The sequence below is a fragment of the Poecilia reticulata genome, chromosome 1 (genome assembly GCF_904066995.2).
Source record: "Poecilia reticulata chromosome 1, P_reticulata-male-v2, whole genome shotgun sequence".
Taxonomy (NCBI): Eukaryota; Metazoa; Chordata; class Actinopteri; order Cyprinodontiformes; family Poeciliidae; genus Poecilia; species Poecilia reticulata.
Genome location: NC_088830.1, coordinates 28,554,776 through 28,579,498, shown reverse-complemented (window position 1 = coordinate 28,579,498; position 24,723 = coordinate 28,554,776). Strand labels below are relative to the sequence as shown.

At 38.1% G+C, this 24,723-nt stretch overlaps 1 protein-coding gene across 15 annotated transcripts in view; it reads left to right on the top strand.

Annotated features, from left to right (window-relative positions):
- tenm3 (teneurin transmembrane protein 3) overlaps nt 1–24,723 on the top strand; it is a 588,369-nt gene that overhangs the window by 331,966 nt on the left and 231,680 nt on the right. For 11 of the 15 annotated variants that reach the window (XM_081610716.1, XM_081610730.1, XM_081610747.1 and 8 more), the window contains one exon: nt 10,116–10,187. The exons of 3 other annotated variants lie outside the window; for them this stretch is intronic. The gene's annotated coding sequence lies outside the window, so the exon portion shown is untranslated. Of the gene's footprint in view, nt 1–2,017; nt 2,037–10,115; nt 10,188–24,723 lie in introns of those variants that run through there. One more of the 15 variants, XM_017305068.2, reaches the window with a different exon arrangement.

Genomic DNA, 24,723 nt, shown 5'->3' with positions numbered 1-24,723 from the left:
AGATCCCCAGATACTTAAACTCCTCCAATTGAGGCAGGACGACCCCCCTGACCCGGAGAAGGCACTCTACCCTTTTCCGGCTCAAGACCATGGCCTCGGATTTGGAGGCACTGAGCCTCATCCCGGCCGCTTCACACTCGGCTGCGAACCGCTCCAGCGAGAGCTGCAGATCACGTTCCGATGAAGCCAACAGGACCACATCCTCCGCAAAAAGCAGAGATGCTATCCTAAGGCCACCAAAATGGATCCCCTCAACACCTCGGCTGCGCCTAGAAATTCTGTCCATGAAAGTAATGAACAGAATTGGTGACAAAGGGCAGCCTTGACAGAGTCCAACTCTCACCGGAAACGAGCCCGACTTACTGCCGGCAATGCGGACCAGACTCTGACACCAGTCATACAGGGACCTGACAGCCCATATCAAAGGGCCCGGTACCCCATACTCCCGGAGAGCCCCCCACAAGTCCCCCCTGGGGACACGGTCGAACGCCTTCTCCAAGTCCACAAAACACAGGTAGACTGGTTGGGCGAACTCCCATGCACCCTCCAGGACCTGCTGAGGGTGTAGAGCTGGTCCAGTGTTCCACGACCAGGACGAAAACCACACTGCTCTTCCTGAATCCGAGGTTCGACTATCTGATGGACCCTCCTCTCCAGGACCCCTGAATAGACCTTATCAGGGAGGCTTAAGAGTGTGACCCCTCTGTAATTGGAGCACACCCTCCGGTCCCCCTTTATGAACAGGGGGACCACCACCCCAGTCTGCCAATCCAGGGGAACTGGCCCCGATATGCTCGTATAAACTGAAACACAGCGTCATAGCTGCATTCATACATTTACAAAATCTGTATGTTTCCATCTGTGAGAGATTAGTTCAATCCAGTCATGGCTTCTGTGTTTGATTCATGTGTAAAATGAAACACAGTAAGATCAGAGTAACAAAAATGTATTCTAAGATTGTGTTGTATGTTATTTTACTAGAGAGTTAACATTATCTCATATTCTGTGCTGTCCTGGGAAACTGCCAAACTCTTTTGCCTGAGTTTGGTGTAACTTACATCTGTGCCCATTTCAGACTGAAAATGTAGCAAAGTCTTTAAAAGTTTCAAAACCATAAAATGTTTCTCATTATCATAAAGGGTTATTAAGCTGCCAAAGGGAATACTAGTGGAGTGGTGCAGTGCTGCTCCCCCTCCATAACCTGGAGGGTCTTTTTATGACTTTATTATTTTGTGTTTTTATGATGTAAAACACTTTTATCTGCCTTTTTGTTGAAATGTGCTATACAAATAAACTAGATTAATTGAATAATTTGATCATACACAGCAGGTTTAAAGGAGATTGCTTCATATAATCTGTGCCTGCAATAAGCACAGATTAAGTTATTTAGAAATATTTCTGGTTGCCAAAATCTCAAACAGTATTGGTGTAGAAATGAATGAATCCCCACCAAGCATTGTAAATAGCACTGTTCAAAACTGTAGTTGGAAAATTGGCTTTTAAGTTAGCTAAGCTGATTGCAGGCTGACTACCTGAGCAGAAACCAGCTAATGTCTTAGGACTCCTAAGACATGAACATCATAAATGGTATGTTGCAAAAATTCAGGTAAAGTTATCCATAGATGTTTGCCCTTTGGTTTCTGTTTGGATAATTTATTTGGTTGTTTTTCTAGATCTTTCCATTTTTGTTTATCACATGTGTTAGTTCACTTTTTCCTCATGTTTTTGCCCTTTGAACTTCTTTCCTCTGCTTTGTTTTGCTGTTTGTTTGTTTTGTCATAGTTTTTCCTACGGTTTCCTTTGTCTCAGCTTTCTCCCATCCTTCCTTTACCAGCTGGTTTACATCTCTTGATTTCTTCCTCCCTTCTCTCTTCCCCAGCTGCCTCTACTTACCTTTGATTAGTCTCTCTCCCCTCCCTCAGTGTATTTAAGCTCTCCAGTTCACATCGTACCCCACTGACTCCTCCGTTATTGTCTGTGTTGTTCCAGGCCACTGTCCGTTTCCTTCTCCCCTGCTGTGTTGCTGCCTTTGTCCTGTAAGTTTTTCTGTTATCGATCATATCTATACTAGCCTGCTTATTGGTCCAGCCGTCATAATGCAGAATGCAGCAGTTGAAGTTTATGTCTGAATATGTTATAATGGTACATCCATTATATTATAGGTATTTTTTCAATATGTATAAGCTGTGGCTCTCAAATCCTTATGTGTCCCTGTTAGAATATCTGGTCATTGTTGTTAAAAGGGTGATGCCATGTTGTATCATTCTTTGTTTAGTTTCCAAACTTATTCTTGCGTTTTGTTCTTTGTGCATTTGAACTTGGTTCTCTTGCGTCTTGTACTTTTCACTTGGCTTGTAGTTTCATTGTGTCTGGGTCAGCTTCCTTGATGTTAATTATTCAACTTCTCTCGGTCTGCATGTCTGCTCTTTTCCACAGCTGTTCATTTCTGCATCATTCTCCATCCTTCCCTTATTGAATGGACTCGCTGTTTTTTATTGTTCTTCACTGAATCTTCCCGTCACTCTGTCCGTGCTGCATGTCCTGTTCTCCTTGTGCCAACTTTATTATTTTCATTATTAAATCTCCACAATGGTCTGCTTCAGCTCTTGTCTGCATTTTGGTCCAGTTTTTTTCATTTACATAACATAAGATATGGATAGATGAAAATCATAATCCACTAAGAGTAGTATTACTTCAGTGTTTTTTACACAAGTCAAAGTAAAGAGGCAATGATCTATCAAGTAAGAATAAAATGGGATTTGGTAAAAAGCCAATTTGGTTACTAAGTAATTAATAATGTAATACATGTACATTTTGGTATTTTCGGTAATTAAAAAATCTGCACAAAACTACCAATTAAGGCAGAATTATGTTCTTTCTTTTCAAAACAAATTTTGGAAAAACTGTTTTTGCAAATACAACCTTTTGTACCCATGTGCATCATCTGGCAATATCAAGACCAGAACTATCAACTACGTCTGAGTTTGCAATTAACTTATTTTGTTTTGGAATCAGTGTTTTTATGCACCTTTGTGTTTTTTTTTTTTTTTTTTTTGTAGGCTATCTTATAAGTATGTATATCTCGATTTCTACAGTCTGGCTCAAAATCTTAAGGGAGGTAAAGACAACATGGGGTCTTCAAAAGCTGAACTTTTGAAATATGTAAAGTCTCTGAGGTGCTGATCATTTTGAATTGCACAAGTGCAACGATTTCTTTCCTCAGCTAGCCCAGCAAACAGCCTGTAGTAAAGATCTCCTCTGCTATCTCTGTAGAGCAAAGTCCTTTTTGTGTGTTGTTGGTGGTGGGTGTTCGAATGGCTGGAGCAGTTGCCTTCAGGCCATGTCTGAATGCACAATGCTGCAGGTGGGGTTGCTGATTTTGATTTTGTTCACTTTGCCAAGCTTGCTCTTCATACAGCAGGTTTCCACAACACCATGTGGAAATGAACATATTGTCAATACATCAGTTGTATATCCTTTTCCAGTTCAGGTTATTTTGATTGTAGTTGTGCGTCTTCCCTACTCCATATTTGTTTTGTTTTTTAAAAGCGCAGCCAGAGAAGTCATTAAGGAAGTTTGACTTCAAAAAATATAGGTTAAATAAGTTTACAAAGAAAAGAAAATGAAACCAGTTGTAAAATTTGGTCAGTTGGAAAAAAGTTTTAACAAATAAAAATGATCGTTTTATTAAATTGTTAAAGTGTATAAAAGTCAGGAACCCTGAAAAGCTGAATGTGCCCCAACAATCAGTGACAACTGCATTTAGCTGTACAGATAAAAACCCTTTGATCTCTAAGAAGTGCTGCCAGAGATTCTCGTTTCTTCTCCTTCTGTCCAACAGTTCAAGACATTGCAGATATTAAATCAGAGTATTAAATTTTTATTTATTTTTTTAATTGCTTGGGTTGTTTGATCTGGGTTGTTGAAACTTATGTCACCACATGTATTGACTTCTCTAAAAATTAACTATGTAAATCTTAATGTGAAAGGAAGCAAAATGTAAGGCTTGTGGTGATTATTTATTTCTCATTATAGTTGATGAGAAAAGTCTTGATGTGACGGAATACATTTTGACATCACTGCAGCATTCTTTATATTTTTGTTTATGAATTCATTTTAAATTATACCTATTGATCATCTAACCTTGAGGATGAAAGACATGTATTAACATAAATCTACATATAAATGTTTTGAACTTGCTTCCTGTTGGCGTGACTCCCAGCATATTTGCACACACACAGCTCTTGTGCATTAGTGTTTATTAGGTGCTACTTTCTGTCCCCTGCTGATCAAGATTCAATAATTTACTGAAACACTTGCATCTTGTGAGCTTTAAGAACATTGTGTTGTGCACATGAACAGGAAAATAAACGGTGTTTTGGTTTCTAGATGAAATAAGAACCCAATGTTCCATTTCTAGTGTTGTTTGATGGTCAGGCTAATGCTGAGAGTGCATTGTCACGGACCGATTGTATTAATTCTGCAGAAGGTTTATTGTAATGGCTGAGGTAAAATCTAGCTTTTCTTAAAGAATGGAGCATTTATGTGACAAGACTGATGCCTGCCAGCTTCGTCTCTGCCATCAGCAGACGGCGGCAGGAAAAGGTTTCTTTGTAAGGCTAGGTGGAGCTTTAATGAACACCTTATCTTAAAATTATAAAAGAACCCAGCAAAGATGTTGTCACAACATGGAGAACTTGATGGATCCGTTACCATTTGGTTCTATAACCAAATGGTAACTCCTAAACATTGTAGTTTAGGAGCAAAAATTCAGTAGCATTTAATGACACAAATTAGCATTTAAAGAATTGATACATTTTTTTTTTAGTTGATGCAATACTCACAGGGACAGTTGTGTAAAACAAAAACAACAAGATTTAATTACCATTTAAAAAATGAAGAAGGTTGTTGCACCATGAATCATTTGACATGCATGTGTTGGGACTTCACTTGGCTCACATTTCTGTTCTACGAGAAGTGAAATGATCGGACACTTGTGGCAAAATACGACCTCTGCATCAGACCGTGATCTGCCGTCTGAGTTTTAAAACACTGCATTTTAAATTCACTTTTCTTTCACTTTTTTCTTCTTTAACATTTTATTTTTTTTCTAAATCTTTTTGAAGATGATGTATATGCAACAAGGAATCCCGATAGTGCCAAATGATTATCTAAATATATGTAACGGCTGCAAATGGAAAAAAATGTGATTAATGGTGGAAAAGAAAAATGCAAAATGGGTCAATTCATACTTGAAATATTCTACGCTCAAATCTTGTGACGCTGTTTTGCAAAAGGTCCTGCTTTAGAGCAGCATATGAAAATGTACAACAAAAGCCGCTGGAACTGAAGCGTTTTGTGTTCAAAGAAACCAGAGGCTGGGTTGGGTGGGAGAGGGGCATTTCAAAATTTTAGGGAGATTAGTAACACGCTGAAAGCCTTGAACAAGAAGAAACCCTGCTGGGATGTTATCTTTGCTTCCATCCAGCTATCCATCCATGAAAACTAAAGAAGTGTTCTGCTATGCTCCACTGGACTAAGGGGCTAAAATTTAGCTGCTGACACCCCCTGGTTCAAGCTGTCATCACACTTCAGGGCCAAATTGTTGTGACAAAAAGATACTGACAAACAAAGTACTCCCCCTGAGGTGTGATGGGTACTGGCTGCTTCTGTGATGGCCTGAAACACTTCAGAAATTAAGAAATTCAGCACATGAAATGAAAAAGAGACTTTGACAGCAAAAAAACTATATTTATATAATCTAGATCTGTAATATGTTTCATAGGGAACTGAAGAATAGCTTTTGTCAAGTGTTTTCCCCCCCCCTGAAAATCAATTTATTTTTGGCCAGGTTAAAGATTACAAGTAGACATAAACACAAAGTGTTTTAATCTTGACATTTAGTTTCCCAAATGCATGGGATTATGGGAAATGGATATTTTTAGGAATTCTGGAAAAAGAAAAGACTTCAATGACTTGAGTGTAAGAATTTCTCAATGCATAAAAAAAAATAAAACCCTTTTTCCAAAGGGTTTTATTTGCATTTTGTCCCGTTTCAGCAGACTTCAGTGTATTATTGGGATATGTGATACAGCAACACAAAGGAGGGGGAAATGGACCAAACATATCTGACAGAAGAGAGTGTGGTTCTCTGTTGGAGCTTCAAGAGTTTTCTTTCTTAACTAGTCATTAGATAAGAAAATGTCAAACATGATTCCTCCTCCTGAACTTGGCATTAAATTTTTACCCAAACGAACATACAGCAGAAGTAGTAGACTTCTTTTGACACAAGGTTTTTTTTTTTTTGTTTTTTTTTTTAAACATCTTTTTGATTCTTTGGCTGTAGAGGTGAGCCTGGGTTCTTGTCTTAAGATGCTTTGGAGTTTTTCCAGGTTGCTTTAAGGTAAAGTTTGCAGAGGGAATACCCCCTGGGGTTTGGGTCTGAGCCAATAACGTATACCTAGCTCAGTAACAACTGTCACTACCTGAGACGGGCTGAGAAACTGCTCAGCTTGGTTGATTTAGCAGATAAACTTGGGTGAGATGTTCAGAAGAAGGCAGTGATAAAGTCTTCTGGATGCCTTCTTGAAGAGTACGACTCATCACACCTGAACCTTCAAATGGAGACCTGGAGTATTAACTCCTAACTGAACGAGCTCTCAGATATTTTTATTTTTTATAAAGGGGAAGGTAAATGGTACATGTTTTTACTTTTCACACATAAATATCTGTATTCAGCCCTCAAAATGTTTTATAATTATTTCCCATCTATTACAAAATTTGTTAGATTTGTCTCTAGCAGTTTTGCCTGAAAACTTTGTCAATCGTTTCTTTTATAAAATGGTTCAAGATGAATCAGACTGGTGGAGGAGCGCCTGTAAACATCAGCGTTAAAGTCTTTGTCTGGACTTTGACTAGAACATTCTAACACAATAGAAGATGAAGCTCCACCCAAGTCTTGAGTCTTTTGCTGCTCCTAACAGGTTTTCTTCCATCTTCCCATCAGCTCTGACCAACTTCTCGTTCAAGAGCAAACGTCCCACATCATGAAGCTGCCACAGCCATGTTTCACAGTGGAGTTGGTGTGTTCAGGATGATTTGCTTCAGTAGTTTTTCAGCATTCAAGGTGCATTACATGCAAGCAACAAAGTTCAGTTTTTGTCTTACAAAGTTCAGTTATTGGCTGCAGGAAACTGCAAGCAGGATTACAAAAACGATATTCTTGTTTCTCTTCCGTAACGGCCATGTTTGTGCCGTGTTGTGTCACCATTAGCTTCTTGCCTGATTCTCTGATCAATTTCTTTCTCGGCTTGTTGATTAAGGTGGACAGCCATGTCTGGGTAAATCTTCATTGGTTTTTCCATTTTCAGATGATGGATTAGCCAGAGCTCTGTGAGATGTTCAAAGATTGAGGCGATGGTACAAAATCTAACCTTGCCTTCAAACTCTAAAACTTTCTCCTTGAACTGTTTTTGTATGTTCATTGTCCTTCTCTGAGCAGCTGTATATGTACTGAGATTATATTACGCCTTCATAGACTGTTTATCATTAGTAATTAGGCCACTTGTATTTAGTCCCCCCCCCCCCCAACATCCACAACCTTGTAAAGACGTCCCTAAGAAAATTTTAAACTATTATTCTTCAAGGGTCTTCAGCAAAGTATTAAGCCATGAATGTACGATCATCTTCAAATCACATTTTTTGTTTGCAAATATCTGAAAGCATGTTTTCCTTTTGTCATTATAAACTAGACTGCAGCTGAAAACTATTAACTAATCTTAGAAAAAGTAACAGAATATGGTGCTGCTGTAAAAACAAAATGATGATTTACCTCTAGCTACCTTCTGTAGATGGATTCGCTTAGAAACAAAATGGAGTCCTGAGACACCCTGGTGTTTGTTTTTAAATCTAAAGTATGAATGAGTTACCACTGAAGGCTTTATTGCTAGCATACCAAACTTTGATCAAGTCAATTAAACCGAAGTTAGGCTAAACATGTCTACGATAAAACGGTTTTCAGTGGTGCCAGCTTGGATAATGATATAATTTTCCCTTTTTAATGCCCTGTCCAATTTTTTGTGATTATTTTGAATTAAGATCATGAATTCATCATTCACATCATGAAATATGCTTGCAAGTGAAAAGAGTCATATTGGAAGGGACTTTGCGATGTCTACCTACTTCCTTACAGGAACTTTGCGATGTCTACCTACTTCCTTACAGGTTTAAGGTTTACATCTCAGTGGATCAGTGTGAACAACCTTTGGGTTGGTTTGAACTGAAAAATGTTTTTGTTTTAATAAGCTAAATACAGCCTACAGAAATGTCAATCAGTGCTTTTTAAAGAATCTCAGTTCAGTGTTGAACGATTCAGTTCGTTCTACTCTGAATAGCTGCTTCCCATAGTCCCAAAAGCATAACTGTTGGGTTAATTGGATACTTTTTTTTTTTTTTTTATAGAATTTATTCATTTCATTTAAAACAAAACAGATGCTATACATACAAAAAAGAATATACAAAACACAAATAAAATGAAAGGTAGCAGAAGAAGAATAAAATTCTTATTAATATCTGCCCCTTTTTTCCAAAATAAACAAATTCAAACAATGATAGTTTTCAATTAATAAAACATAACAAAAAAAGAAAAAAAAAACATTAACTCCTTCTTGTACAACAATTGTTATAATTGCACATTATACAATTGTATATGTCTTCAACTTAACTTTTATCATTCTCTTAAATATATCTATCCAGCCAGCATTTTTATAATCACTTTCCAGATTATTCCACAATCTTATACCTTGTACTGATGTACATCGGTCCTTCAAATTTGTTCGAATCTTGGGCTTTACAAACATTTCTATACCCTTAAGATTGTAATTACTTACTCTCTTAACGAAGTATAATTGCATATTAAGAGGTAATAAACTTTTATGAGCTTTATACATAACCTGCAAAATATTGTAATCAACCAACTCATAAAATTTCAATAATTTCAACTGACAAAATAAAGCATTTGATGGGTGATTATAATGTTTTCTGGTGATACATCTTATTGCTCGTTTCTGTAAAATATAAATGGGATTTGTAATTGTTTTACATGCTTTCCCCCAGACTTCAATACAGTAAGTCAGGTGTGGAGCAATTACTGCATTATATAACATAAATAAAGCTTTGTCATGAAATAAATCCCTTACTTTGTACAATACTGCCATGGATTTGGCTATTTTTGTTTTTAAGTAATTTACATGGGGTTTCCATGTCAGCTTTTCATCAATGATAACACCCAAGAACTTAACCTCATTGACCCTACAGAGCTCAACATCATCGACTTCAAAAGGAAGATCGATAGCTTTATTTCTTTTACTAAATATCATATAATTCGTCTTATTCAAATTTAATAATTTATTTAGTTTAAACCAAGTTTGTATCTTAATAAATTCTGTTTGTATCATCTCCATCATTTGTTCTATGTCTTTTCCTAAACAGAAAAAGGTAGTATCATCTGCAAATAACATAGTCCAAAAGCATAACTGTTGGGTTAATTGGATACTTCAAGTTGCCATTCAGTATGAGTGTGTGGATATACGTTTTATTTTTTTGTCCCTGTTCTGAGATGGACCTGCGTACCGGTCCATGGTGTACCTTGAGCTTAATGACTGCTGGAATAAGCAGGTTCAGAAAATGGATGGATTGTTGGGTTTTTCATTGCTAAGGAACTGAGCAGTGTTGCTGTCAACCGGGCTAACAGACTTCCTGTCCCATTTCAAAATACAAGTTTAAAACATAAATACAGAACCCAAAGCTTAAACCACACATCTACAAAATAGTGGACTCTTGTTTTACCACATGATATCGCATGTTTAACAGCTACTGGATAGTACATTGACTTTTAGAAATTATAAAATGGAAATTTCCTTTATTGTCCCCCAGAGGGGAAATTCAGAATATGATGGGATTTCAGTATTGAACTGCAAGATCTAGTTCTCCCCCTAACAGAATACCTGTATCAATACAAGGAAGTCTTTTAAACAATTAATGAAAGAAGTTTACATCATACATGTCAATTCTGAATTTTAATCAAGAATTGTGTTTCCTTTGGTTATTTTTTTCAGATTTGGAAAGAAGATAATGATAAAAACTGGGAAGGAATCTGCGCCATTCAGCGGCTAGACCACTCAAAGTTGGTGGGTTTTACTGACATTCAATCAGTCTCTCCATCTGGGGCTCATAGTAACATCGCCTATTTGTTTTCAATGCACTTTGCTTTCTGTCCCATTCACTTTTTCCGAAATTGTTCTTTCTGCGCGTATTTGTAAATGTCCCAGTGGATAAAGGGAAGATTAGCGCCAGTTTGCCTTGATTACACTATTCTTGTTGGAGTTGAGGAGGGGGGGGGGAAAGCAGCCACTCAGTGATTTGAACACGTGCAGGGAACAAGTGATTGTGATCAATAAAAAGTAAGGGGGGTGGGCTGGAGAAAAATGAGCAAGTGCTGTAAGGGAATGAATTGCCAATTTCTGTTCTTGTCAAGTGTTTTTGGAAGGCGGCTCTTGAGAGAAAGCTGTTTCTGGTGAAGGACTCTGGCACCAGTGTGGGTGTGCGTGCATGTTGGAGGAAATGAGGGTTGCTCAGCCGTCAGTTGAGCATAATTGAAGCATCTGACAATTTTGCATCTATGTATTGTTGTAAATGTTGGACTAAACTGAACGTGTGTTTTCTATAGCCATTGTTTCTGCCAAAAAAAGGAAAGTCATTGGATGTAAAGGTAACAAATGTTTTATGAAACCTTTTTTTTTTTTTTTTGCTTAAAAAATCAGTTGATTCAACCTGATGAAGGGACTTAAATGAATGGCTTTAAATCATATTTTATGAACTAATAGTCACTATAGACACAGAGAAACATGCATGTAGTTTCTGAATCTGGTAATCGGTTAACCCCAAAATAAGGACTTTTTTTAGTTGAGGCCAAGCAACAACCTACTATATTCTCACTAATTCAGATTTTTTTCCAATGAGATCATCCTATCTTTGTACTTTATTCATTATTGTTTTTACTTTCAACGTATTACTCAACCAGCTTTATAAATGTAGAGACTCGGATTGGTATTGGAGCTTATTTGAACACTAATTTTCAACTCTTGGAACAGATTTTTAATTGAATTTTGCAATTTCTAGCATTTTGTTTCTCACCAGGTTGTCCTGGTTTTACAATAAAGACCAAAATTATTCAACCCCTATGCTAATAATGATTAAAATATGTAAACCTAACAATGAAAATATTAATGTGATGAGAACAAACCTAAAGTGGGGTGAGAAGGTAGAGAGACGTAGACTATGAACTGTCTACATGCCAGCAGATGTGGTAGCTGGAGAATCGGATCAGGTCTGAGGATAAGGCCTCGAAAGAAACGGAACTGCCAATTTGTAGAGTATTTATTTATTTTTACCAAAGCCTCCATCTTTAAGAGTACAGAGACTTTCAGAAACTATTCCTACCAACTTTTACACATTTTTCCATATTCCTGATTTCCTGCCACAGACCAACACAACATGGTGCTTAATTGTTTAGTGGAAGAAAAAAGGGTACAATTCTTAAAAAAAAAAAAATTGAATGTCATAATAGATGGAACAAAATTGTGCTCTGACATGCTGATGGAAGTATTGTATCTAGGTCATTTTGACTCCGTGACCTGCTGGATACGATGTCTGGTGCATTGCGCAAGAAAATAAATTAATAAAGCAGGATCAAATGTGCATGTACTGTCTGTGAGCTGACAACGATGAGCTGTGCTGTATAAAAGCTGCTCACGACTCGGTAACCTTGGTTAATGTCTTTGTCAGCCAGGCTGCCGTCTTCAAATTCCCTTTTCTTTTTCCTTCCCCTCCTGTTATGTACTGAAAATCAACCAACGCTGTAAATTTCATGTCGCATCACTGAAGTTTCTGCCAAAACATGTGGTATTAATTTATATAGAACTCTTACTCTTGCTCTTAAATTAAATCTAATGCAGCCAACTCCCTTCAAAGGTCAGTAAATAGAGTCCACCTGCATGACATTGAGTATAAACCCAGCTACTCTGCAAAAGCCTCTGAGGTTTGTTAGAAAACATTAGTGAATATAGATGGATATTTACCATGCAGAGCACTTTCTGCAGTTCGATCTGTTGAAAATGTGCTATATGAATACAGTTGACATTGACAGAAGATCCAGGAATACAGGAGGTGGAAAATAATATCTCAAGCTTCCACATCTCACTGAGCTCCGTTTAATCCATCATCTAAGAGTATGACACAACTACAAACCTGTCGAGACATTTCTGCCCGAGGAAGTAGAAGAAACCAAAAGGCCCATGGTAACTCTGGAGGAGCTACAGTAATCCACAGCTCAAAGAACCTGTCATGCAGGTTCTTTGAGCTGAGGAGCCTTTCACTCCTCAGATTTAGGCTTTTTGGAAGCCATTGCTGAGGGAAAGCCAAACTTAAAAACTTCTGAAGACCTGAGACTAGAGCAGAGGTTCACTTCCAGCAGAGTGATGAACCTAAACGTAAGGCCAGAGCTGCAATGGAATAGTTAAAAGTATATACATGTTGTGGAATGGTCTATTCAAAGTCAAGAACTAAGACCGGTTGAAAGTCTATTGATGGGAGTAGTTATTAGTTTGAAACTTGGGCCCTGTCCACATAGAGACTATGCATCCATGTGGATTTGACATGTTGAAAGACCAGAAACGATCGCGAGCGTTTCCCAGAGAGGATGAATTTTAAAAAGCCATTTTCCAAAAATGATCTATGCAAAATCTCACTGCTGTTTAACACATAACAAAGGGACACCGTTTCAGTTGGTAGTTTTTTTTTAATGCTTATGGGAAGCATATCCCAAAAGATGTGCAGCTGGAATGGCTGCAAAAAGCAGTTCCACAAAATCGCAAATAAGTGGGGCTAAGTAAAAATGCACACCACACTTTTCAGATTTTCATTTGTAAAGAAAGTGAACAGCATAAATCTGTTTTGTTCCACTTCAGTAGTGCATAATTGCTTGACTGATTAGAATCTCACCTGGGCTTTTTTTTTTTCTTTTTAATTCTAGATGAGTTTGTTAATCCAAGCTTTTAAAATGCTTAGAATAACAAGACCAGTGGAAGGAGAAAATGCTGCCCTACAAAGAAAGTACCTCTCTTTGAAAAAGGATTCTGTCTTGCCTCCAAGTCTAGAATATTTCAGTGACTATGGAACCAAGGAAAGGGGTCACATTTGCTCTGGTTTTTCCAACCATCAATGAAACATTCCTGTGTTCCAGGTGCAAGTCTGCCTGCAGAGGTAGTTCTTCCCCTTCACAAGCCACAAAATATCATTCATCTTACAAAACCTTCCCAGTTGCTGGGCTCTGACTAGCTCTGGGCTCATTCTATTTGCATAAAACATCTACCTGTTCACTACGAACTGAATTTAATAGATTTATGTTTTAATATTGACAGTTAAACGGATTTAAATCTTTGACTACACCGCGTTTTGACTTAAAAATAAAACGATGCTAAGAGAATCTTTAATCTATTTGCTCTTTCCTGGGGATCTTTAGTTAATTTGTATAAATACATTTCAGGATAATGGCATATTAAAGCTTTTTGTGCATCATAAGGAGTAATATGGAGGCTAACGGTAAAGTTCAGAAGAACTAAAGGAGTGGTTAGAGGGATACAAAGTCCTAAATGTGCTTGTGAGAGGAAGTGGTGAAATGTAAAAGCTACCTTTTTTTTTTTAACTGCAACTTTTGTGTTTGTTGCTGCTGCTTCTTGACCAGGATTCTTTTGAAAAAGAGGCTTTTAATCTCACTGGGTTTTCATTCTGGTAAAATAAAGGTGAAATTAAAAAAGGAAAATGAACCAACTTGGTCTTTGAAAATGTCATGTCAAATGTTTTTCTGATGAACCGTCTTTTTGTTTTTTTTGGGGGGTTTTTTCACAGGTACCTAATTTGTTTTTTGTTTTTTTTTTTTTAGACCAGCTTATCCGTCTCATTTTAACAAATCTGGACTACTGAGCACACCTGAATATAAACGGCACCCGGTGTGCCTGCAACACAGCTGCTTAGAAAAAAACACAGAAGCCCACCAGAAAAAGTCATTGATCACCATCTTCATCTTTTTTTGTGCACTGAAACTACTAAAGTCATCTTCCTCAGTGTTGCTGTTCTCTTCATCATCTAGCAGTTCAGCCGTTTGAAACCCGTTGGTAAAAAATCAAATGCTAGCCGCATCACAGCATTCAAAAAGAGTAAAATGTAGAGGCTCCTAGTCCAGAGATTATGATCAACTATAATAAACACTCGCATAAAACCTTTTAAATTGTTGAAGAACTGGCATGTAGCAAATTTTAATACAATTCCAATTAACAGAAACAAACTTTGTGCTTAATTTCTAAACTGCTTGGGAGTTTCATCCTCAACTTTTAAATCAAATCAGATGTGTGTGTGTGTGTGTGTGTGTGGCCTCTAAATTACTTTGGTTTGGTTCTGGCCCGCTCATTAAGCTTTTACCTCTCCGGCCTCTGGGACTCATGGCAACACCACGCCATATTAATTAGAGAACTGCAGAGCTAATAGTAGTTGTGGGATCTCAGCTTTATGTGTATGTAAAATGGTAGCTCAGCATGTTGGATCTGATGGAATGTCTCTAAGTTTTTATTTTTTATTTTTTTTACGTGGTATCATTCATGGGTGATGTTCTTTGTCCTTTGAAGAGAGAGATGTCTAATTTAATGTTGGACAGAGCAAGAGGCCACAATTCCTCTACTTCATATTTTTCCTGCTCGAGTTCATTGCACGCTGTGCTCTTTGGTTGTTTTAGTTCTGTAACGCAGAAACGTACTCCAATTTCCCTCTAGCATTTTATTGACGATCTAAATGAGGTACTGAAAGATTAGTGTGCAATCAGAATAGTAATGGATACATTTCATATTCAGGGATTGCATAAAGAAAAGCTTAGCTGTGACCTGTGCACATTAACATATGCATAGATAATGCATTCACTCCCTTTAGCCACGCCGTCAGCTACCATCTTCCAACGTTTGGTGAAATATATACATTTGGTGAAGCTCCAACTCGGTCTCCATATGCTGAAAAATAAGCTTTCATCTATCTGATGGCATTCAACTCTCTTTACTGAATGTGATGCTCACAGACAGAGTCCACAAGAATTAAACTCCCACATCTTAAAGTAAGCTAAAATGTATTTTATTTATTTTTTTGATAAAATCTGAATCTTAACCTTTCAGATAGATGGATAGATGTGCTGCTGAACAGCTACAGTGCGCTTTCTGCCTCAATCTCTGGGGATTTGATCTCAGATGGAAAATGGTTCACTTCAGCCTGGAAAGCATGTTCTTCATGCTAATAATAGAGCATACACACATGCATACTGTGTCCTTCTGCTGTACAGAAAAGTAATGGGGGATTTCAAACCAGCAATTGTTTGAATTCATTTAGGTCTATTTTTGTGCCTGAAGCACAAGAATTTATTCTAAACCCACCTAACCCTAATTTGTCTTGCATTGTTTTTCGCCAATTGTCTGTTTTGCAGTTTTTCTGGTCAACATAAGTGATTTTTAAATCATTTGTTTTCTCTGATCAAGATATGATGCACATGGTTATATTTCAGCATTTTCTAGCAGGATATCAGCAAACCTCAAAGGCTGTTTTATAATGAAACACTGGTAATGAGCCATGCTTACGAGTTTGGTACAGTTTATAGTTAAATCAGATTTTTAGAGGGGGAAAAAACAGATTTAACTATAAATCTGGCTTTATAGTTAAGTCCTTACTGCAGAAGGACTTGCAGTAGGTGACCGTTCTCTCTCTGTCAATCATACATCCCCGCAGATTTGCCCTTGACTCGCCTTTTAATTACAACAAGCGACAAAATGGAGCTGGAAGATGTTAAACAAAAGCTACAAACAAGAGAAGCTACACTATTTACTCAAGTTACGATCTTAAAACAAAAGTAGGAAACTCTTACTTAAAATACGTTTAGTTTACTTCAGTTTCAGACCAAAAATGAAAGTTAATTAGTTGGGTTTGATCGGGATCAGACACTAACTAGTACACAGCTCTCCTGTCATTTCTAAGACGAGCACTAATCTATGAAATGGTGCCATTTGTCAGTGATTATCCTTCATTTTTATTTAATTGTATTATTTCATATTTATACATACTTTTAAAATATACCCTTTAGGAGCCCTCTGTCCTTGGTGTTTTTATTTTTATACGCTCCGTCAGGATTCTGAATCCACTGATTTCCAAGCGGGATAAGTCGGCTGGTTTAAAGCTGAGCTGTACATCAGAGTAGGGTGTTGGCATGCAGAAAATGGAGGAACTCTGCAGCGCGGTGCCGATGCATTTGTTTCAGAGCGTGCAGGAGATGGGTGTGTTCAGCTCGGCTTTAACGTTTCACTGAATCCAAGTGATGTTTGTGTTGAAGCTCAGCGCTGGAGCAAAAAGACTCCAGCCATACATTTGCTTTGAACTATTCTCCGTTTTTTGTTTCTGTTGTTCCACATCCTTTGTCTCCTGTTGTCTACTATTCAATCTCCTGTTTCTCGGTGATTATCCTTGCGGTAATACTGTAATTATGGCCCATTTTGTTCATTGTGTTTGTTGTACTCCAGTTACTGCTGCAGATGATGGTAATACTGTGTAGCATCTGTCTCGTCCTTTCGAACATGCGGTATTCTGTGGTCCTCTCACAATAATCCCATTCATGAATCAGGTGTTTATGTCAGTGATATGGATGGAACTGCAGGAATCAGATGTTGTCTGACCTGATAGTTGAACATAAAACTGGAACAGGGCTGAGTCATTGTCACTTTTGGAGATAAATCATCCTTTTCTTTCTGTTTTTACACCATTATCACAATATCTCTTATCCCTGTACAGCACAGCTTAACTCTTATCATAGCTGCTCTTTCCTTAAATCTGTTATCTGGATGTAAAGAAACATTAATGCTAAAATTGAGTTCAGCACAAAGACACTGATGTGAAGAGACACATTTTCACTAAAGGCAGAGGATAATGGATCCTTTGTGCCGGAGAGGCTGAATGATACCTGAACACGAAGGAGGTGGGATGGTGGATCTCAGAAAAGAGAATAAACCAAAATGAAAACACTTCAACTAGATAAATATAGACTCTAATGTATGTAAGATCCTCAGAACTGTTGTAGATGTAAATTAACTAAACATTATCAAAGGGGATGTACAGGGAGGACGGCAAGGAAGAAGAGATGGATATGAGAGAGAAAGTAGGAATGAAGCTTGGAGAGGAGGTTAGGAACCTGGAATCAATGAAGTCTTTGTTAACAAGGGCTGACCTGCCTCTTTTCCCCGCCTACATTAGACCTTCATTGCTCCCTTTGCTCCTCACTCCGCCGCTCAGGGTAGCTGAATATGTGTTCGGTATTTTAACCAGCAGCCACTTCAGATTTTAGCTGAGATGACTGAAGGGAAATCTTCAGCTCAGCCTTACAGAATGTCCCTTTTAAAACACACTTTCTAATACCCAGAGTTACCAAAACCTTGTTGATGATTTTACTTAAGGTTATACTAACCCCCAAGACAACATTTTTGCAGATATTGTCTAAATGAGTTATTTAGGGTTCGATCTTTGTTTCTGTGCGAATTTGTAAATTTTTTTTTTTCAATCCATTTAATTCTGCATCATTTTTTCCATAAATCGTCTCCTTCAGTCGAACAGTGTTTGGGTACTTGAATTTTCCCATTGGTTGCATTTGGTACAATTGTCACAGCCCCACATTCAGGTGTAAAATCAAAGTGTGTAAAATGTGTCGCTTTAAGAGAAATAATCTTTTTCTTGCCTTCTGTTTTTACACCAAAGCACGTGACTCGTAAACAGAGCCATCAGTCCTTCCCCGGGTTTGAGTCCCGGCCCGTTGACCTTTGCCCCATCTCCATTCCCTCTCTCATAAACCACTTTCCTGTCAGATCGCTTTGAAATAAACGCCACTAGAGCTGAAAACAACTTAAATAGGTGCAAATTTCTCAAATCCACCGGACTTCTGTTTGTTTCTCCTATTTAGTGCAACCTGCTTTGACAACCTGCTGCAGAAATACAGTAAGCAGCATGTGCAACACAGTTGCAATAAATAACGTCAGAAATTTGTGAATTATTATTGAACAAATGTTTGCCAATGAAAGCGGTTCAGTTGCTTCTCATTTCCAGTCCCAGTTGTTATTATGCTGAGCAGATGAAGACTATTCTTAAACATCAGAAGTCTGAATGACACGTTTATGCTTTTCTGCTCAGATAACTGAGGCTGTTTTTTTTTTCTCCTAAGAGTGCCAAACATCTGTCTTTTTCTCATCCCTCTCTCATTGCCAATCTTTGCGAAGAGGGGGATTAGGTGGGAGAATGAAAAAGGTAGGAAAGGCAGCGAGAGAGAGAGAGATTATCCCAGCAGATTTCCACTTGTGAGGTCATTGAAAGTAGTCGGTAACACCGGAGAGAAAGAGATCAGGAAGAAATTTGGATAATCAGAAGTCAGTAGGCTCTGAAGGAGGAATAATAGAACAGAGAAAATACAGGAAAATCTCTTAAATTCAACTAGTCACTTAAAAAAGAGGCTAGATTATTTGTACTTGCGTCCTGCTACATGTTTCGTGATCATTTTGGCATTAATTACACGATCGGTTTGGATAGATGGACGGGAAATCTGAGGTAAGCTGCACACTTAATGGTAATCCTTAATGAGAAATATACATCTTCATAAAATTCAGCATGACCAATATTGACCAGATTTTAGTTGTTGAACTTGCTCTAGTTTACTTGAGTTGTTTTTCATTCATGTGGGGAGTGGGCTGCACATGTGTTTCATTTTTGTAGGAAATGCATTTGTTTATTTAAATTCAGTGAAAAGCCAACAATGCATAGTGGTGATGGAAAAGTTAAAGTACAGTTTGATTACTGAACTCAGTTTCTCATTACTCTGGGCAGTGACAGATGTGTACTTTAGCAGGTTTCTACTGTTGGTTTAAAAAAAGAAAGAAAGTCAGTGTGACTGCTTTGTTAGACTAGATGCTCCATAGCAAATAATCACAATTTTATATAACATTTAAAAAAAAAATCATACAAATTCACATGTACATGTTGGTGTCAATAGTTACAGTACCATTAAAATGTTTTTGTCCCATCATGAATTTCTTATTATACCTGGAGAGTCGTAAAACTCTCCAAGTTGCCCAAATAAAAACATTTCTGCAAAGGAGCGTCATCCAAAATTTCTCCATTTTGATGTAAAAGACTCATCACCATTTATCAGTTCCTCCTGGCAAAGCGGCCAAAGCCGCTTAGTAAGCGATTACTTTTCCACACAGGGCCAGGTTGGTTTGGATGCCTTATTTCTCCTTAATAAATCATTATTTGAAAATTACTTTCTGTATTTACTTGGCTTATTGTGGTGTGATATAATCTGATTATCTTAAACACAATATATCTATGAGGAGGTGAGAACTTTTTCACGTCAGCGTCCTCGCTCCATGATTTGATTACAATTGACCTGCTAATGACTGGAATGATAGAAATGCTCCGAATGTCTCATTACACAGAACCCCATTTCAGCCCAGATGGAATCGGTAATGGCATATATGGCTTCACATATGAGCTTCGTGTTTTGGCTGTGCAAGGCTGGCCTCTAATATGTTGTTCTTATTTGGCTCTTGCTAACCTGGAAAGTCATACTAGCTGAAGTGTTCCCAGATTTTCCTTTCAAAACAACTTCAACTGCTGTTGTCTGCCCCGCTCTGGTCCTCAGGTGGTTTTCTTCCAGAAAGGTCAAAGTTCAGCAGTCCAGACCCAAAGTCTCCTTTAGTTGGTTGTCTGTAAAGAAAGAACACTACATAATTGATGTTGAAAGCAAAAATGTATCTTACATGCATATAAAACGTATGGGGATGATTCTGCTGGAAATGCAAGTGTTTGTATCCTGCTCAATACAAATAAATGGATTAATGTTTCATAAAGTCTAAAGTATTATTGGACATATTTGATGATTTTCTTTCCCTCTGTGCATCCTCTATTTTAAAACGGTCAAAGACGAAGCAACTTCGTGGCCAACAATCTTGCAGTTTCCATCCAGGAGGTTTCAGCCATTTGACAGTCTTATTACTATAGCATTTAGTTGGTGAAAGTACAAATGTACATATTTCTCACAAACACTCCTCAGATATACAATGGGGAGAACAAGTATTTGATACACTGTTGATTTTTCAGGTTTTCCCACTTGCAAAGCATGTAGAAGACTGTAATTTTTTTTATCATAGGTACTCTTCAACTGTGAGTGATGGAATCTAAAACAAAAATACATGCATGATTTTTAAATGATTAATTTCCATTTTATTGTGTGAAATGAGTATTTGATCATCTATCAACCAGTAGGAATTTTGGCTCTCTGACATGTTAGTTCTTCTTTAAGAAGCCCTCCCGTTCTCCACTCATTACCTGTATTAACTGCACCTGTTTGAACTCGTTACCTGTATAAAAGACACCTGTCCACAGACTCCAGCATCTCCACAATGCCCAAGCCAGAGAGCTGTGTAAGGATATCAGGGTTAAAATTGTAGACCTGCACAAGGCTGGGATGGGCTACAGGACAATAGGCAAGCAGCTTGGTGAGAAGGCAACAGCTGGTGCAATTATTAGAAAATGGAAGAAATACAAAATAACGGAAAATCTCCCTTGGTCTGGGACGCCATGCAAGATCTCAGCTCGTGGAGCATCATTGATCTTGAGGAAGGTGAGGAATGAGCCCAGAACTACATGGCAGGACCTGGTCAATAACCTGAATAGAGCTGGGACCACAGTCTCAAAGAAAACAATCAGTAACACTCTATACCGTCAAGGATTAAAATCCTGCAGTGCACACAAGTTGCCCTTCCTCAAGCCAAAAAGCCCGTCTGATGTTTGCAAATGACCATCTGAATGATCCAGAGGAGGAATGGGAGAAGGTCATGTGGTCTGATGAGACAAAAATAGAACTTTTTGGTTTAAACTCCACTCGTCACGTTTGGAGGAAGAACACCATCCCAACCGTGAAGCATGGCGGTGGAAACATCATTCTTTGGGGATGCTTTTCTGCAAAGGGGACAGGACGACTGCACCATATTGTGGGAAGGATGGATGGGCCATGTATCGTGAGATTTTGGCCAACAACCTCCTTCCCTCAGTAAGAGCACTGAAGATGGGTCGTGGCTGGGTCTTCCAGCATGATAACGACCCAAAACACACAGCCAGGGCAACTAAAGAGTGGCTCCGTAGGAAACATCTTAAGATCCTGGAGTGGCCTAGCCAGTCTCCAGACCTGAATCCAATAGAAAATCTTTGGAGGGAGCTTAAAATCCGTGTGGCCCAGCGACAGCCCCGAAACTTGAAGGCTCTGGAGGAGATCTGTATGGAGGAGTGGGCCAAAATCCCTGCAAACCTGGTCAAGAACTACAGGAATCGTCTGATCTCTGTAATTGCTAACAAAGGTTTCTGTACCAAATATTAAGTTTCTTTTTTCTGGTGTATCAAATACTTATTTCACACAATAAAATGGAAATTAATTATTTAAAAATCATACATTGTATTTGTCTGGATTTTTGTTTTAGATTCCATCACTCACAGTTGAAGAGTACCTATGATAAAAATTACAGTCATCTACAAGCTTTGCAAGTGGGAAAACCTGAAAAATCAACAGTGTATCAAATACTTGTTCTCCCCACTGTACTTCTGTCTCCTGCAGTTACACAAACTGCATAATGGATGCAGATTAGCTGAACTGAAGTACCAACATTGCTGTCCAAGCTCACTTCTGCACAAAACGGGGCGACAAACTTCCAACCAATCACACAGCACTTCACACAGAGCTCCATCGAAATAGTTTGACCAGGCCCTGGTGTCGAAGCCGAGCCAGATGCCTCTCTGCGAACAAAATGAGGCCATTTTTGTCACACGTCTACGTCAATTAGAGGCGATTTCAGCACTTCTGATGATGTGGGAGCCTCAACTATTTGAGTCTCTAATTTATTTCTGCAGGGCTTTACACTGACACCAGCTTGCATGTTTTGCATTATGCCAAGTCTTAAACTGGCCAAAACTGGATTGATTTATTCTTAATAAATCCAGCAACGCATCAACATTAATTAAAAATATTCCCTTTGCTCAGGTAACTTATTTCCTAATATTTATTCATGCATAGATGGAAAGTAGAGGCTCAGATTTTGTCTCTGTTCTGTTTGTACCTGCAGACTCGTCCTGCTGCTGCTTCTGCCGCCGTCCATGTTTGTGTCATTATGTCACACTCGTTTGGCAATCCCACCTGTTCCAGGATCCTTTCTTACCTTTTTATTTTATGGTGATTACAGTCTGAGGTGGATCAATGAGACAACAAGACTGCTTAGTTGTTTTGCACAGTCAGTCCCATAGAAACTCCAGCTGGATTTCCTGAAAACACAGAATCCTTCCAATGGTTTATTCACTCAAAAACAGACTGAAATGCTCACTACCACAGTCTAAGTTACAGATCACAAAACAAACACACTTTAACACACATCTCTTGTCTCTCAGGTTTGCACACATGGAAATGTACAATATCTGCCCTCAGGATGTCTTGTCTAAGGTGTAATATTTTCTTTATAAATTCTGGCACTTAGCAAAAGTAATGTTCAACATGTAAAAAAAAAAAAAAAACATTCCCAGCAAATGTGCTTCGTATTAAACAACAAAGAAAACATGCTGCTTTTACCTCCCCTTCAGCAGTTACAGTTCACATTTATAATACCTGCCTCTCTGCAGAGCTGCAGCTACTGTCAGAACATTGAGCACAATCTGTATGACACAGAAGCTCAGGCATAGATGACTTCAGGCAAAAGATCATCAAGCAACATTAAGTCAGAGCAGCTGCATCGGTGAAACTTTGAAATCTCTCGGCATTATAAAAAAAAAGACATTTGAATGTAGAAGGAACATCACTTTGTATCCCAAACAGTCTTGGCTTTGCGTATGCATTACCCAACTTCAGCTGTGCTGCATTTGCATCTGGATGTACAGCATTCACTTTGCCTTCTTACGGATTCCTTCTGTACCTGACCTGCAGATATAAATAATGGAAGAAAAAAAAAGATTAAAGGAGCATGAAAACTGTAAAAGCAACGCATCAACTGAAAAGTGAATAAACTCAAGTGGGGTGGCTAGACGATAATATTCCAATGCAGCTTTTCGTTTTTTATTAAAACGATTATCCTTTAGTAATTAAATTCAAACACTGGTTTTAGCTAAAATATATATTTCTTCTGAAAGTGTTATTTTAATTGTATGCCACAAAAGAAAATGTATTTCTGCACTTAAAAAAAAAAACAAAAAAAAAACACTGTATATGTGAAGAGCCAGCTCTGAGCTGAATGCGTCTCATGTCCCTCTTACACACACTACAAAGAAATATAACTAAAAACAATGAGAGATTGTGGCTGTTTTAGTTCCATCGCCCAGCTCTTAATCTGTGTTTCAATAAGGTGATGAAATTCATATTCACTTCCCAGTCTTTTAAATTGGCAACGGGGAACATCCTGATGGGGAGACGGAGAGTGGTGCAACAATCTTCAGAATTGCCAACTGTTTTGGAAGCAATGTAAATATGAAATCATTCCATTAACAATCATGCACTGTTGCATCTGAAGCAGACTGTGTATAGTCTATGAAGTTGCCAAGAAACTATTTGACGTTATAAACATATGATTATGAAAGCATATTTCCTTTTTATTAGGAAATGGTTCTAAAAGAAAAGCTATGTAGAGCACCTTATGTCTTCTGAATCATTCAGTGGACTCCTACCATTTACTCACAGCACGACAAACTGTTATTATCCAGTCGTATGCGGATCAGCAGCTAATACATGAATGTGATATGACTCGTTAACTTTTGACACAACGCAGATTTTCTGTGGCAAAAGTGTCTTTAGTCACTGCTTGATATTACGTTAGCTTTGTGCCTCCTCTGTATGCTCCCCTACACCAAGGGCATGTAGGTCAGGTGAAATGGAGATGCTGACATTTAGGATTAAACATCCATGTATTCCCAGAGAGATGCCCTTAGCCTGATTGGAAATGTGTAAGTGTGCTAAATTAATTATTAGGGTCACCAGTACGTCGGAAGAACTCTAGTCACATATGCCTTTGTTGGCATTACGGTACATTGAAAAATCCCGCTGGCCCTGGAGCAATTGCATGTAAACATCAAACCTGCAAACTGTTGTGTATTTTTATTGGGATTTTATTTGATGGCTTCACATAAGTTAGTGTATGATTATTTTTTTTTAATGGGAGGAAAAATATGTATATTTTTTTACAAATACCTCAATATAAAGTCCTAATTAGTAAATGGAATCCAGCTGAGTGAAATGTAACCAAAAATACAACATTCAGCTGTTTAAGGCCTCAAAGCCTTGTTGGAGCATCATGAAGACCAAGCAACACAGCAGACAGATCATCTCCACAGTGATGGAAAGTGGTTGTAGCATTATGCTGTGGGAATGACTTTCTTCAGCAGGAGAAAGACTTGAGACACCTTCCAGCAGAGCAGTAACCCTAACGTTAGCTGGCGCTTCAGTGGAATAGCTCTGATCTAATGTGTAGTAATTGCCCAGTCAAAGTTCATACTTAAAAATTGTGAATCTATCATAAT